At 38.7% G+C, this 14,722-nt stretch overlaps 2 protein-coding genes across 3 annotated transcripts in view; both read right to left on the reverse strand.

The window, feature by feature from the left end:
• Nucleotides 1-14,680, reverse strand: part of FRS2 (fibroblast growth factor receptor substrate 2) — a 53,914-nt gene extending 39,234 nt beyond the window's left edge. The window contains exon 1 of one of the 2 annotated variants that reach the window (XM_064655699.1): nucleotides 14,543-14,680. The gene's annotated coding sequence lies outside the window, so the exon portion shown is untranslated. The remainder of the gene's footprint in view (nucleotides 1-14,542) is intronic. The other variant, XM_064655700.1, reaches the window with a different exon arrangement.
• Nucleotides 1-14,722, reverse strand: part of MDM2 (MDM2 proto-oncogene) — a 223,930-nt gene that overhangs the window by 49,585 nt on the left and 159,623 nt on the right. The gene's annotated exons all lie outside the window — the stretch shown is intronic.

The raw sequence follows: 14,722 nt of genomic DNA on the forward strand, positions 1-14,722 counted from the left end.
TCAAAAAGAGTATGTTACAGAAATTGCAATCCAGCAACAAAATCTGCAAAAGTTTCATTATTTTCTAGAACAGAAACAGAAAGAAACTAAAGAAAGTTTAGATGCAGTTACGGAAGCAGTGTGAAATAATCATTATGCTACTTACAGTGCACTTTATCCCAGATATGCTACCCACTTATTGCAACCCCTTCGTATACACTTTTGGGAAGACACCCAAAAGCACAGAAACACTTATCCATGCCTCACAATACTGCAGGTATTTTGAAAGTAATTTAGAACTAAGAAACATGATAATTAGCTAATGTTAATACAGTAAAACAACGTAATTCAAATTCTATATGTAATAGGCAATATTAGGATAAAGTAAGTCAAAATTAAAAATATTCCCAAAAATCAATCTTCTTCCTCTTTCTTTATCAGTTCCCACTCAATTCCCTACGCTCATCCACTGCCTTACCTTATGTTGCCCAGTTCCTAAACTTCTGTTTAACTCCACCAACCTCTAGGCTGCTCACCTATATGAAACACTACATTTCCACAGGTCCAGTTCTACATCAGAATTGGATGTATTCTCTCTTATAGCTGATCATTAAAATAAGCAACTTATTAGTGTGTTTCTAAACATACGTGCTTTGATACTGCTGTACAACTCCAAGTAAATTATTTATCTCCAAACATTCCAAATATTATTAACCCAACATCCCTATGCTCCTTCATAAATTCCAACCCATTTATATAGACTATCTGAATATGCAGATCAATTTCTGTACATTACTCCCTAAATTACAGCAGAAGAAAATTGTTGGGTTTAGTTAAGAGGTCAGTACTGCTTAACAAGTATTCTGGAAAATAATTAGAGAAGCAAGAAAATTATGGTAAGTGCATCAACTGATGTTACTTTCCTTGGGAAGAAGAAAGGACTTTTAACTGACCTATATTTAGTCAACCTATATATATCTATAACATCACAAGTGAGAGGGAAGCGAACTGTAGTGCAGAAGGGAAAACAAGCAGTTAGAAAACTTAAATAATACATGATAGAACCACAGCAACATTATCTTCATCCCTTGCTTCTGCTGTGCCAGCAACTAAAAGCCTGTGGTATGCTGCAAGAAGGGCTGCTGTCAAATTCTGAAACCTGCCTAGTGCTGCAGCCTAAAACTAATTCTATTGCAGAAGAGACAGCAACTTCTGCAGGCAGCCCTATCACACCAGCCTACTTCAAACAGGATCATGAGCATGTTAACTTTGCCCATTCTAACAGCCCCACACAGCAGCAACGTGAATCACTTATCCCCAGTGGTATAATTTTTACATTTTTCAATCTAAATTGCATTAATTCTTGGCTGCCAAGGCAATACATTTTTGTCTATTATATTCACTGAGCTATGGCCAAACTGGATAAAACAAATTTGTATAGGTACATTAATTTTAGCCATTTTTGTAGCTTACTATGTACTGAAGCAGGAGCTGAATTCTTTAAGCTCTAGCACACCTAGGCTTCCTTGATGGCCATCAGATAGCCTAGGAAATCACAGGATTAACTCAGTCTGCTACTTATGTGGTACTGTACTCTCATTTGAGAGTTTCCCTAAAGAATCTTCTACAGCGGACACTTTTCAGAAGTTTAATTACATTTGCAAAGTGTTTAAAATCTCTGCCAAGTCACTACGATAGACTTATGCCATCACTACTGAAATATACCCCTAGCTGAAGCACATCTAGTAGCTTCATTGGTTAAAAAGAAAAAAGTATTAAAACAGAGGTATAAATCATGCTTAAAATGTATGAAAAATGTAGGGCACAATAAAACCCACTGATACAATCCATTACATTAGGAACAGGTCTAATGTCTGCCTATGAATGCACACGCTTCATAGGGAAGCATTTACAGTTTTCGTGGAAATAAAATGAAGTTCTGGGAAGTAGCAACCAAGAAGTCAGCCGATAAATTCACTGTCCTCACTAAGTGCCAGCCTCCCAACAAAATCCCGACCTTATTCAGGAGATAAACACTGAACTACTTAAGAATCAGCTGCTAAATCGCTGCAGTTCACATCATGGCCTCTTAAAGCAAACAAACAAAAAATATCATAAGGCATACTCTAAACTCATTTACAAATAGTTTAATCACACGTGTGCACAATTGCGCAAAAAGAACTGCAGAAAAAAGTGCTCCAATCACTATTTTTGACTTAAAAAAACCCCAAACCTACTGACATCCAGTTTAACTGTTAACAATTCACCCAAATGTACAGCAGCTGGGCAGAACTGTGTCGTTCAAACAAATTAAAAATATATTTAGAGGAGGTAGGAATGATCTACTCACTGTGCATCTGCACCAGCACAAAAATTCAAGTCTTGGTAATAATGTGTTTCTATAATTTTTTTTTTTTGAGCAAAAATCCCTAGTACTAAATTACACATTATGTAACAGGGGGAAAAAAAAAGGCATTTTCTTCTTCTCCACATCTTGGTTTGGAAAGAAAGTGTGATGGGCACAGCACAAAGAAAACTCAGTTTCTAGATTTCTGAGATTTTTACCGAATTTCCATTTAACAATGGTTTTACTTTCACCAGTAGCATAAAAGCAATATATTCACAAATACAGATTTGAAGCCCAAAGAAAGTTTAAATAAAGTCTGTTAATAGGATTAGCCTTTCAGTAACTCAGCAAATAGCATTTAACATAAAAATTTAACATCAAACATTTGGGTTACAATTCTTGGTAACAATTTAAGTTGCATTTTATTCGCAACCCTGGACTTGTATTTCAAAGACAACACTCCCTTTCTAGTTTTACATGCTATGTAGTAACAAAATTTCCTACAATTCCCCACCTCAAAACAGTCCATTCATACCGAAAGGTAATCAGTGATGTGACTTAAATGAAATTGTGTTTGGTATTGGAATTAATTCATAGAAAGCCTTCACAATGAATGCAAACCAAGATCTCTCACAAATCACAGTCAGCCCACAATATTTACTATTCGAACTACTACGTAAAACACTTCACTGTTCACCACTGCTAGACTTATTATTCCATCACACAGGCATTCTTCTTTCATACTGCCTTGTTTGGTTTGAAGTCAACAACATAGACAGTTTTCTGAAGCTACATTTCCCCGGTATAACACAGTTGAGAAATAATATTTGACACAGAACAAATTTAAAGTCTAAGTCCTTTAAAGCCTCACTAATACATGTATGATAGGACACTTGATAAGAATCCAGTACACCCTCCTTAATGCACTGCTCACTTCAGCAGTCAGCACTAGCGTCAATCAAATAGTACAACTGCAACCAGTCATTTTATAACCAAAGCAGTTTGACAAATCACACAACAATGATTAATATCACTCTACTTATTAGCATAAAGTATCCCACAGTAGTCATCAGAGTACACTACTTATCATTAGGTACTTCAGTCTGTCCTCAACGCCTCAGCTGAACCAGTTTCCTTCTCTTCAGGTATCTTCCTACTCCAAACTACAAAGAAATCATCCTTCCTAAGGAGAGCTTCTAACCAGTAAATTCCAAACTGACCAGCATATGCTTAAGTTGAACCTTATTCTTCTCACATGTGTCACTAAATTTGGTCACCTCTAGTTCAATGAGAAGCCAAAACACTAAGCAATATCTTACGTGAATCAGGATCTAAATAAATAAAGAGCTGCTCAAAACTGTGCTGCAATTTAATTACCAATAGATAAAAGTATAGGAAGCTATCAGAGGTGAGATGTGAACATAAAACTCCTTGCCAAATGATTTTTTACATGCTTGTACCTGTGAACCATAACACTTAAATATTTCAGCCTTGACACAAACACAACTTGCCTTAGGCTGAGCCCCAGCATAAATCAGAGGTGTTTATGTCCTTGGGAAGGGTGAAACAGGTTAGGGGACAGGTTTAAGTATAAATAAGCATTATTGATTTATTTTTCATGAAGAATTTTAAGGTGAAGAATTCATAGAAAAATGCTAAACTGATATAGTACTGGCATAATCAAACATTCAGAAAGGTAATTTTAATTTCAGACTACTGACAATGTTAAACAAGTTTTTACTTTGATAGGAAACTGTTTTAAAACCATACAATTTACAATTATTTACATCCATTTAACAAATAAAATTCTATATTACAGCTGACATAAGAAATACAAACTCTTCAAGAAAAGTAAATTTAAATTTAGCAGACATACATGAAGTTGTGCTCTATGGGACTAGTTCAGAATAAAGAACTCTGAGGCAGAAAGAAAGATTTATTAAACAAATGCATTTGCACTTATGGACTGAAGTCATAGTAAAAGAAAACATTTTTGTGAAGGTCAGATGATCCACATAACACTGTAGGCAGAGAAAATCCAAGATAAATAACTTGAACTTTAGAATTTGAAGGGAACTTCGTTGCCCTTTACTGGTAGAAATATTTCAAGACCCTAAGTGGTCAGAAGTATCTTAAAATAACAGTCATAATGTACACTTAAACCCAAAGAGTCCTACAGAAACTAGAAGCTTATCTAAGTTTCTGGTATATGTTGTACCTCTGAGACAAAACACACATTCCTCTAGAACTAAAGAGCCACAGGACAACATGGAAACGCTCTGCCCACCTCTGTTATCAGAAGCAGTTCTGGAACTTAGGGAGCGAGGATGTAAGCACTGCATAAGAAAGGTTTACCCGCCTACCCCTCTACCAAAAAAAAGGAGGAGGGAAGAAAATACAAAAAAATAAAATAGTTTGTCTGAGGCCTGTGTAGCACCTTCCCTTTTTCCGTTCCTGTACACATTCTTTTCTAGTCCAGCAATTTTTAGGAATGGAGCACTCTCTGGAGTTGCAGGACTGATCAACTGGCATGAATCACTCAGGATTTCTCTAAATATAGGCACAACACTGTTGTTATAATAATACTAAACAAATACCACAAAGTACAAGTTTAGAAAACAATTTATTGGATCATACTGTATTTAATATTAGCTCGTTCATTACTGTTTCAGATCTAAAAAGTCTGAACTAAATGCCTTTTAATAAAAAAGATTACCATAATGGTATCCTTCCTAGCAAAACTGCAAATGCAGAGGAAGCTCTCTCAGGAACTGAATACCATCACCTAAAACTTGTACAGCAAATGAAGAAAGAGGCAGCTATCAGAAAAATAAGAAAGCAGGCATTCACATTCACACAGAGCATCCAAACATTTGCCAAGTAAATGCTTTTAGGAACCTTAAAGTAGAGGGCAATTATTTAAGAATTTAAGACTATCTCCAGTCTAGCTGCACAGATACTGTATAGGCAGGCAGACAGATACTACGTAGACATCCAGCTTCCTTTAGCATTAATATGGGTACACTTGAGAGAACTAACACTAACTACCACTGCCCTACTCCTTTTACATTTATGGCAATACAGACTGATGAATAACACATACACTGCATTCTCAATTTCAAGGCATGAAAGTCTACTCAGTAGATTTTAAGAGAAGGAAGCACAAGGCAGCTGCCATGATGCAGGAGATTCACAATGACTTAACTATACTATCCTAAAACATTTCTAAGACAGGTACAGCAAGCTATATGTTAAAACTTCTTATTTTAGCAATTATTTCTGGTTTACTTCTTCACTGTATTACCAGCCAAAAACATTCGAATAATAAGGAGCAGCAAAAGTTTAACTTTCTCCAAAATAACCCCCTCCCAAAAATCACAAACAAAATCCAAAACACAAGCCACAAAAACCTTGTGACTCAAAGTTTCATGAGACACAAAAAGAATTATTTGAGTCCCTTGGCTTTCCTTATTAAGAAAAAAATATTATCTCTATTAATATTAGCTTATTTCTGCAATAAGTCAAGCATAGGACATGGCACGCACTTTGACTGCCAGTTTAAATTCAATTTGTACATAATTTCAATAAAAGTTTCAGATTGCATCTTATTTGCCTCACCAAAGAAACCTACCAAGTGCAGGAAAAAATATTTACTAACTGAAATCACATAGGATAATAAAAATCCACAAAATCTGACAGGGTACTCACACAATAGACTTTAAAGCATGCTACTGGTGCTCTTTACAATGTATAGTCACTAGACAAGTGAACCAGATTTCAAAGATATACAGCAACATACATTTCACAGGCATCTATAAGAAAAGATGCAAAAGTAACAAGCATCCCTGTCAGCTTGGGTAGATAAAAATGTAATTCATCTGTATAAGCAAAGAGACAACAGGATACTCTAATACCCAAGAAGAGAAGTTAGAGGTGCAATCATTTTCTCTTGTAGTAGTATTAACACATGTGACATACAGTTATTCTCAAAAGTTTTGTAAATCAAAGTGAAGGATATGACATGAAACATAAGTAAAGGCAGGGGGAGGGGAGGGAGAAATAAAGACTGATTTGAGCACCAAAAGTAGCAAGGAAAAAGAAGACTGATGCAGAAATATGCAATGTGGGTCTTTGAATTCAAAGACAATATGCTAGCTTTAGCTTGATGAGGAAACTAGCACTCAGAGTAGTGAAATGTTGTACCAGCTCTATTTTGAACAGATTGCAGAGATAAGAATATCAGGAGAAGAGGGAGAAGGTACTTGTAGTACTCCAGGTGACAGATACAGAAGCTTCATTTGCAAAGACAGAAGAAGAAAATGTGGTCTTGAAAATGTTCTTTGGACAAGGAAGAAGGAGCACATGAAAAAAACATGACCATGGACTCAAGGAGAAGAGGAAAAAGAGAGGGCTACTCCCAAAAACAACCGCTCTTCCTGGGTGAGATTACACCACTATCAGCAGTATCCCAAATGGCAAGTAAATGAGTTAAGTTTGAGAAGGAAGATAATGAGCTCTGAAACATTCAAAATTATTCTATTAATAAGAAACACTGCAAGGAAATGGAGGGCTAAATGAAGGCACATAAAGAGCCATAAAACTGTAGAAAGAAATGCAGTAACATAAATAAAGGAGATAGCATGCAAGATTCCTATGAATGCTACACCCCTTGGGATTAGTGGGAAGAGGGTACAAAAGAGGGAAGAGGCTTGCAGCAAGCAGTACCATAAAGGCAGAAGAGGTCAAGTTTGTGACAACCAGGCAAGCTTCCCTACATCATATGTCTTCTTATTCCCACAAAACTAAAGCAGCTTAGCTATATGTTTTACAAAAAGCCCAACTACACTTTGAAAATCTAAATAATTTTTAATTGTATTATTGTACCACCTGAACAGATCCACAGTAACAGCTACTTTAAATTACAGTTATTGTTGTGATTTAAAAGCAAGAGCTTATTTTATTTAAACTAAAATTTGTGTTCTAACTACATGCTTCAATCAGTGTTTGAGTTACCAAAAAATATAGACAGCTAGAAAGAAGGTAGCATTACATCCCTCTACTTGTAATGGTTGCCTGAAAAGGCTAAACCTGCTAAGTGACATCAAGGGGGAAAAAAAAGCCCCCCTGTGTTACAGTAAGATTTTCTTAAAAGAAAAACAACAACTGTGCTTTAAAGGAGTAATTAAAAGAGATTAAAAGACAAAAACAAACAAAAAACCCAAACTACAACAAATGCTTATACGTCAGAAGAATCTTAACATACTTCCATGAAGAAGTAGCCCTCCCTGTGTTTGCTTGGTATCTTAATTTGCCTTTGGTTTCAAAACCCTAGGCTTGCCAAGAGCTATTCCTCTCAAAACCTCAGGAATTCCATTACTAGTTTTAAGCTAAATTAAAGGAAAATAGAAGCATTCAACGCATGGCAAAAGTATGCACAAAGTGTTTGTTGATACTCATAAATAGACTGAAAAATTTAACCATGTCTGAAGGATAACTGCTGCACAGTCAACTTTGTTTTGCTCTGCTGTGCTGCTAAGCAAAAAGCTACTGCTGTCAGTTCAGAGAAGCGCAACATAAGATAAGCTGCTACCAATATCAAACACCAGCACTAGATCATTCATTTTTCACTTCAAGTTCATATATGAACTGAAGTTTGCATTTCTGCAAAAAAAATAGTGGGAGTTTCCCCTTTAAAGCAACTGCTTCAACATCTCCATTTGGGAAAAGATGTCACAGCGTCCTAAGACATGGCAAAACCAGTCAACTCTATACCCTGTCAAACATCTTGCAAGTAATGAAACAAAGACGTTAAATCTCAGAAATACATCTAGAATTGTGCTGATGAGTATCCTTCCAGTGTTCACAGAATGCGCTCCTTCCAACTCATGATATTTTATGATTCTTAACAACCACTACAATCACATTTACCAACTAAATTATGGTAAGAATGGAATGCCCCCACCTGCATATCGTGCCAAGTGTCATAATAGGGCACAAGAAGACAATAACCCTGTGCGAAGTGTTTAAGAAATCTTCTTGAAAGATAGATGTTTCATTTGTGTCAAGGTGAGCAATTGGCACAGATAAGGACTATTACGCAGTTTAACTTCTTTGGCAGCAGCGATAGGAAAACAGTGAAAATATCACCACATCAGTTTTAACTGCAGCTCCCGCGAGAGATCCAAGACCTGTATCTTACACTAGAAACACAGGAATCCAGGTACTGGTATATAGGATAGAGAGCTTATTTTACCCTTGAAAAGGCAGTACATTAAAGCAACTTTTCACCTTTGAGCCAGTAGCACACAGTAACAGATCAGGGGGTGACAGTAACTGTCACCACTGTGGGAATGACAGCAGTAGCATCTCAACCCTGCCAGGACCAAAATCACTATGAAGGAAAAGAAGTCAGTTCTTCAGACTAAAAACAGAGGTGCCTGAATCTCTCCTGAGATGGGCATACAGTACAGGAAAACTATCACTATCTCAGATACACCAACTGTCCTGTAGTTCACAGCTTTTGCTACAAGCATAGATACTTCATACACGTTTTCCTCAACAGCAAAGTAACAGACATAGTACAAGAAAAAGCTGAATAGCAAGATATACTTGAGTGCCTTTGCTATAAGATACATGTTTATCATAAATAAAGGAAAAGAAAAAGGATAATTCTAAAACCTACATTTGGGTTTATTTTTTTAAATCCTAGTTCAAAAACGTACCAACACAGAGGTGTTTCTACCATCCAAAACTGAACCTGAATTTTTATATAAAACCAAACCAAAATAAAAATAAATAAATAAATAAAAACAACAAAAACAACGACAAAAACAAAACAAAAAAAACCCCACCACAGTTCAGTGAGAAGAAGTGGCAGGTCTAACAACTGTGGCTGACTCTGGAAGCTGAAGTAAATAAAGGTGGCCATCCAGCACAGGCAGGTATTATAGCAATGACAGGCAACAAAGCAATCTTACACTTGCAATAATTCAGAGGAACATACTGCCTAACACAGATACTAGTATTATTTCATTGACTGAGATTCAGGCAAAAAATTTAGGGATTACCCTGGAGAATCTGAGAAGTCAGTGACAGATTATATGTCACTCATGTGACAAGGAGCTTCTCATCTCACTACCCCACAAATCGATGTGGAAGCATTTTAGAGAAAGACCAAATAGGACATGAAATCTAAGTACTCTAAGACATGAGAAGGAAACAGTCAGTAGTCACATTGCCATTTCCACTAATTAGAAAAGAATGTATATAGTCAGTCCCAAACATGCAATAATCATGATTTTTTATTGTATAAACATCAGAAATAAGTTATTAGCTCTTTTTTTTTAAGACAAGGGATAATAATTCCTGTTGTCATTTGAAGCTTGAGGGGAAAACTGAAATTCTGGAGAATCACATTGCTGCAGGAAGATGGATCTCAATAAAGAGTGAACTAAATTGGCTGTCATGATTGTTGCCACCCTGCCAGATGCAGTGAAGAGGAAGCTTTGAAAAATACACCATACGTGGAAAATACATGATACAGACACACAAATTTATATGCATACATATTTATAAGAGAAAGCACCACACACCTGTTTATTACCAGTTCAAGTTCAAAAAGGATCTTCACATCTAACACTGATTACACAGAAGGACCAACAAGGAAAGATGATGCTTAAGAGCGTAAAACTGAAAGTCTATTAGGACTGCTGTTCTACAGCTTATATACAATCAAGATATTATCTGCATGCATTGTGTTAAATTACACATCTCTGGGCAGCAGTTTTCAGCCAACAGTTCCTCAAATACCTTTGTTAAAAAACTATCTTATTCAGCGGCAGACAAAAATAAAACCCATTACACTTGTTACAGAAAACGTCACTTAAAGGCTGCAGATAGGGCATCACTTCCAGCAGTAGCTACTGCCCAGAGTTACTCACCACCATCCAGCAAAGAGAGACTACCACCCATTCAGACTTGAAGCAGAGTGAATCAAGTAAGAGCACACTAACTGCCTTTGGGAAAAATTAATCAAAGTAACTGACCACTGAAGGCAGGTTGAGCTAATACTGTCCATTTAACTGCTGATTATGCCTAAAGCACATAACACTGCATACAGCTTCTCTTGAAAGGGTCATTTAGCATGGTAATCTACAGCAGAGAAGCACAGACAAATCGCTGAGGGACACAGTATCTACAATTTTCACAGATATTTGGGGGGGAAAGATAAAAATTAATGCCTATCCATATCTTGAAACACTAAGTACAACTTCAGTGATAGGCTGAAAGCCTTAAGACAGATTTTGAAAACCACTAACCATTACAGTTACTTAAGAATTCACAGACTGCCTCCCCAGAAACTGCCTGAAGTTATAATATATGTCTTAGGGAAGCCTCACAATTTTTGTAGATTTGTTCAGTTTGTTTATCTACTCACTGCTGCAAAATATCTTGCAGTTTTCTTAGTGGACACTCTGATCACTATCTTTTCTTATTTAAGTCTTTTAAATTTAAGAACTCAATATACACGCTGAACAAATTTGTTGCAGTAATTTGATGGATGAACAGCAGTTATAAACAGGAGCATATTTTCCCATTAAGTACCTCTAAATGAAACAATAGGTACCAAATTGAAATATTTTTTAAAATTAGTTACTATACAAAAGGCCAGACTCTTCCCTCAAAATCCCTTCAAAGTACATACTGAAATTAGACTGTGGTTTAAGGGGTCTTAGATGTAAAATATGCCCATGAACCATAACCAAACAATGTCTTCAAACTCTCAATGCAGTACCAGCTTAACCTTACAGAATTAGGCCAGTATCAAATATACTTTAAACTGGCATAATGTGTCACTGTCACCAAAAGAAACAGACACACCCTGCTCCCCTTACTGCTTGCTTCCACCCCCATCTTTGAGCCAGCACAAATGTTTGTGCAGCAAACTGATCCAGCTCAAACCAAACCCTCCCCTCCCTGCCCCTGCCCCTCCCCCAGGTTAGTTCAATCCTCAGCCCAGCTCACCACATAACCATACAAGTATTTGCCTGCACAAAGGAGGAAGCAGCAGAGTGGGGTGGAAGCAAACAGGACCATGTTTTTCAATGGTGGAGCTGATCTACACCAGCTGTACACTGATGCAAAGCAGGAGCAGGTCACAGGCTGGAGTCCTGCACCATCGTCCTGACAGATGCAGGCCAGTGAAGTGCCACTGTTCCCTTCCTCTCTGGGATCCCACCTCTTCACTCACATAGCCACTGACAGGTATGCAACCGCAGGTTGAGTCGGTTCAGGGTGCTGAGTCAACTAAAAACTAATTCTACCATGAAAAAAAAAAGTTGCTTATTTTCCGGCAGTTCAGCTTCCTGAACCAGCTCCCAGTGCAATCCTTACTGGCACAAGGAAGGAAAAGAAGGAAGAGGCTGGGAATGCAGGAGGTACAATTTTGATCAGTTTGCGATGCTGTGGAAACGCACTCACACACCGCCACATTTTAAATCTAAACGTGCCTGCACATCTGAACGTGATTATTTTAATCAATTCATTCCTAAGATTATTCCAATTTTTTCAGAAACCTAGGTGGCCACAGTCCACTTGGACACAAGCTGCAGGAAGAGAGGCCAGTTCACTACATTAACTAATTTCACCCTTCATGTTTAATAAAACAAAGAGAGAACATTACTTATTCTAACTTAATGACAGTTTGACCAGATATTCTTTTAAACATCACTGATTAAATCACCTCAGATATTTGCACAGGAACAACACATACGAAATAAAACCACTGCAGCCATGCTAAATATAAACTTAATATTTTAGTATTTACAAGGAATTTAAATAATACTTCTGGTGATTGAAGTGATCTTACAAACCCCTCTACTCAGGAGTGAATTCCATCCATTATTCAAGAAATTGTTTTGCTTAAACTACAAGTCCCAGTGGTCACAGAAGTGAACAAAATTAATTTCAATGCATTCAGAATCAGACACCTAACAAATACGGATGTAGCTACTTTCAAGCTAACTTTTTAACAGTGAATTATCATAAGTAGGAGTACAGACTTAACAATAGTCTTGCTAACTTCCTAATAATAGAATTTATTACTGGATCATTAGATTTAGCAGAGAACTGCTTCCATAGGAAGTAAATGTATCTGTTTATGTTCATCCAGTTGACAAAGAAAAGAAACAATTATATCAATTCAAAAGATAAGGCATATCAACATTACAGTTCAAGAACTGAAGTGCAGAATCAGATGCATGTATCTGCAAACCAGTCTTCCCAAGTACCATGTCTTATATTTTTCCAGTTTATGGAACATTTTTTTTTCTCACAAAGCTAGATTCTTCCACAAACTACCACTTGCCCATTGCAGCAATTTAAGACAATTGGTCTTCTCTTCAACAGAAATTTCTTGTAGGATGAAAAAGTGTTCCAAAGCACTCTGCCTGTAAAAATTACACCGAAGTGAGAACAATTTATCTTGACTACAATTCACCACCAACATTTGAGACAATACACTGAACTGGAAAATGAGTAGAACCCTGGAAACCCTTTTAACCAGATATTCATACAACTGCTGGTGTATTGTTTCAACACACATTTCCAAAGCATTCTTGACACAGAAAGTAAATAGGGAATCTCAGTCAAGGAATAAAATTCTTAATTTCTTTCCCTTTGGAATGGAGTTAGCAGTTTTTGGGCCTGACCTGGTGATTTATACTGCTACAAGTTTCTTTTCAAGCAGGCATAGATGGGTGTGCTGCTCAAATGCACTTGCTAACCAAGGAAAACAGACAATGAATTTCCCTGGCAGTTCTGCTGACTTTAACAAGATAACAGAATGCTTATTGGATCTGAACCTGTATATCTTAACACCAAGCCATTTTTAACAGAGCAATAAATGTTAAAAAAGTAGTTTTTCATTACCCTAAATATAAATATATTGCAGAACTAGCAGAACAGATTTAGTGACAGATTCATGATACACAGTTACTGCTAATATTACCACAAATTAAAGGAAAGATAAAAAATACTTATTCAGAGAACTTTTTTGCTCATTACACTAAATCTTGCTTTGTCACTAGGGCTTTAAGTTAAAAAAAAAAAAAAGGACTATTCAAAAAAGTCACTAATTAAACACTTGTTAAAAATATTATTAATATCAAAACACAGTTGGCAGGATTTTAAAATCAACCCTGATTTCTACAGTGTTATTCATTGTAATAATAGTATTAATTTCAACTCACAGTCCAACAACACTCCTAGTGATTTCTCATGATGATTATCACATCTTATGCATTAACTTTGAACAAGATGCAGTGACCAGGAAGATAAGAACACATGCTTTCGTTAAAGAAAAAATTAAGTTTAGATGGAGAATCGAGTCAAACAAGTACTGAGACACCTCTGCGACTCTTCAGATCCATCCCTGGTGCATTCACGTCTAGGGATATGTCAGGAAGGGAAGTTTAAAATGACGAGGCAGTGAGCTAGGTATAACTTTCATTCATACACACAGCACGACTTTGAAGAGCCTGGAGGATCCCCTTCCCCTGGCAGACTGTCTGCTGGTCCCAACCCACTGACCCGCCAGAGCTCTCAATTACTCTCAAGGCTTGCACCTCTAAAGCCCCTGGGCTTGCTCGGCGATTTGGAACAGCAAACGCGGTTGTCTCGGGAGGCATGTGACAGACGCAGCTGACCTGGGGGAAGGTGCGAGCGCTTGACAGGTCACACGGGATGAGACACGACGGTCAGACACGCCGAGGAGGCGGCAGGTCAAGCAGCCGGGACCGCTCCCCGCGCCAGACCTGCCTCCGGCACAGCCACCGCCGGGACAACTTTATCGCCTCCTCTTTTGTTTTTAAACTCACACTCCGCTCGTCCACCGCCGCTCCCGCCCCAGCACCAGCCTCGGAACAAGGCGACGATCCCCCCTCCGCCCCCCGGCCTTCCCCGCCCACAAACAACCCCCGGCCGCAGCCCCCCGTGCCCGTGGGGGCCCCGCCCCCACGCACCTCCCGCACCCGGACCCACGGGGCAGGAGGAGCAGGTCCTACCGCCGGGCACATCCCAGCCCTGGCTCCCACGGGAGGAGGCGAGGCAAGGGGCTGCTCCTGGGCCCGGGAGGCTCCGCTGCCGCCCCCTCCCAGCGGAGCCGGCCGGGCACCCCGCGGGAAGGAGCCGGGAGAGGAGGCAAGGACCAGCACCCACCTTGGCCATGAGCCCCGCGCTGGCCGCCGGGCCGGGCCGCCTGTGACGGGCGAGACGGCGGCCCCGCGTCGGGCTGGGGCACGGCTGCGCCTCCGAGCGCGGCAGCGACAGGGCCGCGCTCTGGGCCGGACCCTGCCCGGCTCCGCTTCCGGAGCGCGGCGCGATCGCCTTCCGGGGCAG

Source organism: Pseudopipra pipra, chromosome 5 (genome assembly GCF_036250125.1).
Source record: "Pseudopipra pipra isolate bDixPip1 chromosome 5, bDixPip1.hap1, whole genome shotgun sequence".
Classification (NCBI taxonomy): domain Eukaryota; kingdom Metazoa; phylum Chordata; class Aves; order Passeriformes; family Pipridae; genus Pseudopipra; species Pseudopipra pipra.